The sequence below is a fragment of the Aphelocoma coerulescens genome, chromosome 2 (assembly GCF_041296385.1).
Source record: "Aphelocoma coerulescens isolate FSJ_1873_10779 chromosome 2, UR_Acoe_1.0, whole genome shotgun sequence".
NCBI lineage: Eukaryota > Metazoa > Chordata > Aves > Passeriformes > Corvidae > Aphelocoma > Aphelocoma coerulescens.
In genome coordinates this window covers 81,265,693-81,270,348 of record NC_091015.1, presented here as the reverse complement: position 1 = coordinate 81,270,348, position 4,656 = coordinate 81,265,693, and positions in this window count along the sequence as shown.

Genomic DNA, 4,656 nt, shown 5'->3' with positions numbered 1-4,656 from the left:
TTCTACTTAAACTTTTGTTCCAAAAAGTGATTTTTTGCATGCAGTTTAGTATTTCAGAGTACCAAAATAACAGTCTGAAGAGCAGATCCAAAGAAAACCACTGGTGCAGCAGGTGCGACCAGCTGTCTGAAGTCGTTCAGAGTAGGTGAAAATACTGAAAACCAAATTGCTCAATAGAAGAGATGATTGCATGAACCAGCAGCTTCCCCTGGAAGTGTGAGCCAAGCTGCTCACCCCCACAGGGAACAGGGGCAGTCACGGATTTATGAAATGGCACAAGCATTTGGTCTGCAATACCCAGTTGCAAAGGCTCTGGTAGGTTTGCAAAGGAGAGAGAGCGTATTGCAGCCTGCAGATGTGAATGCACCCCTTCAAAAACACGACACTGAAAACCCAGTACCTTGCAAACAAAAAGTACTAGCAAAAAACCCATGTAAAAATTTGGAACACTTTGATGTTGGGTTAGTTCTGGGTTTCTGGACCTTGTCTTCAGCATTTTAGCAAAAAAAGATGCTGCTGCCACAGATGGGGTTTGCCAAAGCAAGGCTCAAAAACTATTTTAATTACATCCTTATCTTTATTGGCACAAACTCAGTCAATGCATGCAAGATACATGACTGAAGGCTGTTAGAGCAGTAATTACCAGGAAATCAGAAGAAAGATAAAACCTTGCATAATTGTACAAATCAGCGTAGCCTTATGAGGAGACTGATGTCTCTCTGTATCTATTGTGTTGGTATCTGAACCATTACATTGAGACAAGTTTAGTTTTCTACAGACAGGGTGCACAAAATAAAGTCTTGGCAATAAAAATCTCAATAAAATCAGCTTCACATCCAACAATTTAAAAAAAACCCAGCAAGCTTACTGGCCAATATTCCCCTGCCATATTTTATGTCCCCAATAACATGGTTGTATTTTTCCTTAGTACTCCTTATTTTTTTCCTGTGCTCTTGTCAGAGAAAATGACTGATGAGGGCTGACTCCAGCAGAGAAAACTGGCATGTCATCTGTATTCACATTTCTAAACAATAATATGCTGCTTCAATGACCTTGTGAGAAGGATTTTGTTTGTAGAACTACTGAATGAACACAGGCCTTGCTGAGTTCAAAGCAGGGTAATTTTGAGTACAAGATGCTTTAACTGAGGAAAAAGGTAGAAAATGTAATTTTAATGTGTTAAAGATATATAAGATGAGAGTATGTCACATCAAAAGTCTCAACACAAAATCAGGAGCTTACCCTTAGTCTTAGCTAGGTAGCAGTCATAAGTCCACGCCCACCGCATTAAAAAACTACTGCTTACAAAATTTTTGGTTTATGTTAACCCTGAGGAATGCAACATTAAAAAGTCAGCCTGACTGCAGTTAAACTTCCTAGGAGGGAAATGCTAAGTTCTTGAGCACTTTGAGTACTTGAGTACTCTGTTCAAAACCAATTTGCTACAGGCTGCTGGTTTGAGTAGACAGCATGCAAGTTTCTTCCGGAGGAACAGAGGATAGCAGTAGCTGGATTTCCTTCTCCATTTTGGTCTCCTCTCTGAAGCAGAACCAGGCTTTACAACAAGACTCAGAAATATTTGCTCACCGTGCTGTGATGAGTAATCTAGACTTTGTACTGCTACCTTCCTAGGAAAGCCCTTTGGTTTTGGTAATTTAAACAGAAAAATCACCACCACCACCCACCACCAATTGTCTGCTTTTTGTCTGATTCATGCAGTTGAAATTGCTCATCCTAAGAAGTACATACCATAGAGGGCATAAGGAAGACAGTTATCTCTGGGTTTTATGTCACCTTACTAAACTTAGATGAGTTAACTCAGAGCATGTTAGTTATACTTCTGCTGTTAAATGTTGGTGTGTGTCTACATATGACCAAAATCCTGGTGAAGTACATAAACCTGATCAAGTCTTGGAGATGGATGTTTGTCTTGATATGGTTCATTATGGTTTATTACAGAAATAAGACCAGTACGTTGCCTTGCACCTATTGAGATAAAAAGGTACAATTGGAATGAGAACCGCACTTTTGGTTTGGATTTTTTCATTTACTTGTTTGGCTGGTTGGTTTTATTTTGGTTGTTTTGGGTTTGTTTTGTTTCTGTTTGTTTGGTGGTTTGTTTGTATTTTTTTTTAACCATAGTGAACCACTAGCTCTGTCATATTATCTCATGGACCATCTAAATGCATGCTGTTATCCATATTCATTAAGAGGCCTATGCAATCCCAGACTACCTAGTAACAATAAAAGACAAAAACCACAGCCAAAATCCTGGAGAGCACAGCCTGTCTGGAAACATGCCGAACGTGCAGAGTGGCTGCTGGCAATTCAGATAATGAACTTGCCACAGCAGCCAGAAAATGTATCTTCAGGATAGACAGGAATTCAAACAATCAGCTTGCATAAACACTTTCATTTTTAAGTCATTTAATGGAAAATGGTAGGCAACCATTTTGGCTAAGGGCTTTTCTCTCAACATGAGAGAAAATGCTCACAGAAAAGGGAAAAAAATGCAGTCCAGAGGTTAAACTGAAGGTTTAAACTCTTTGTGCATGGAAAACAAGACAAGAAAAATAAAATACAAGTAATGATTTCACATAAATATTTAGTATAAAAGCCCAGACAACTCCTTGCCAGCTCTATCATCCAAATTTTTTCTGTGAGAGTCAAACAAGCTAAATGATGGAAACAAGATTCATTAGGTAATTTTCTAAAAGACCCCTACAATGGAACTCATTTGGGGCATTACTTAATTGATATTTCTGTTGTGGCTATCCGTATCTTTGACATGGGCATGTTACTACTGGGAGAAGCAACATACATCAGTACAATTTGCTTCTCAAAGTATTGAATACTCCAACATGGAATGTTTATGGCATGGCCTTTCTCATGATCTACACTGTTTCTTAGTGGGCCAACTTATGTAAGAGAAAACGAGACTGAGGCATGGTGGATTTTGATGGCGTTTCTTACAGCAGAAGCAACTGTGACCTGATGGGATACAAATCTCATCCCAAATTTTCCAGTGACACTGCAATGCCTTACAGCTCCACACCCCAAAGGTAAATAAATACACCACTATATCAGCATGCAACTCATAACCATTTCTGCCCTTCCGTGAGCTTCTCAAGGTAAACCCCAGGTAGTCAAAAGCCAGAAAACAAAGAAATGTGCTTTGTGATTTTTAATTTCATTCTTTCAACTTGTGCTTTTGAAGCAGTTTCACTAGGAGATTGGCTTCTGCTTGTTGAAAGCAGCATTGCCAATCCTGTGTGGAGACCGTATACATCTTCCTGAGAGGAAATGGATGTTTTTGCCTTAGGTCTGTTTTGGAGGGATGGGAGACGGTGCGGGGTGAAATGTCCATCTGTGAGCGCATCTGATCCTGATGGATTTTTAATGGAGCATGGAGTTCTTCAGAGGAGATGACCCTCTTTAAGGGAATATAAAAGAGGTGCACATCAGCAGCAGGGAGAGAGCAGGAAGCAGCCACTTTCCAGTGCTGCTAATTACCACACGGAGGAAGCGAAAAGCTAAATAACACTTTGCTTGGAGAGCAGCCATGAGGCACAATGGCTTTGAAACATTAACTTGTTGCTACCAATATTTTGGTAGCCCATTAGACAGCACTGTCTGATGGATCTGAGCTGAGGACCATGATCTTTTTGCCTCCATCAGAGGCTGAGGAATGAAACACCACCTCTGAACCCTCTGCCAACCTGTGCTGCCCTCTGAAGGTGAGCACATGCTGCTCTCAGATTTACTCCAGCACTGGAAAAGACCATACCTTGTCTTATTCCTCCAAATGCATTTCAGAGAACAATCACGATAAAAATACTAATCTAATTAATTACCCCCTTAATTCATGCAACAAGAAAGTTCCAACCAAACCACAACAAAAAAGTGAATTGTGTTAAAAAGAAAAGCATGCAAATTTACATAAATGAAGCTTGCTGAAATACTTGCTCGTCTTTAGAAGAACACTTTGCTCAAAGCATTCATAAACTATACTTGAGGTAGGAGAACATAGAAATGTTTAAAAGAATATGACTCAAACCCTCTAACAGTACACAATCATGCAAAAGGTTTGATTTCTGAAACATTTCAGTTACACCATGATCTTTGGCTGGAGTCCTACATCATGCAGAACTTCATATGAAGGGAGTCTCACAACAAAATTAATCTCCGAAACAAATCACAAAGTTTTGGAGGCTGTATATCCAAAACTTTTGATCAAGGCCAAGGGTCAGCAATCTGTCTTGAAAATTAAGAGCAATAAGCTGAATAAAGTTGGCTTCTGGACTTGGCACTGCATCCTCAGCCCAGAGACCTCCTGGCTTGTGAACATTGCTCTGAATGAGCTCCACATGTGCGGCTGTGGCAGCTCCTCTGATCTAAGCCCCACACAGCACCAAATACCTCTGCTGTCAAGGAATACCCACCTGCAACTGGGGTGTTCCAGACAGGGCTGGGTCCTATCATAGCTGGAGAGAGGTGAAAAGAGCTCGGTATAGCTCCAGTGGCCATTTTCATGACTATTCTACTTACAAAATGAATTAAACTTGCTCTGGCAAGTAGGGATAATAAAATTAAAGGGATATCAAACTTTCAAAACCACACTGCTGTCATAGGAGTATTTAAACAAATGCACAGACA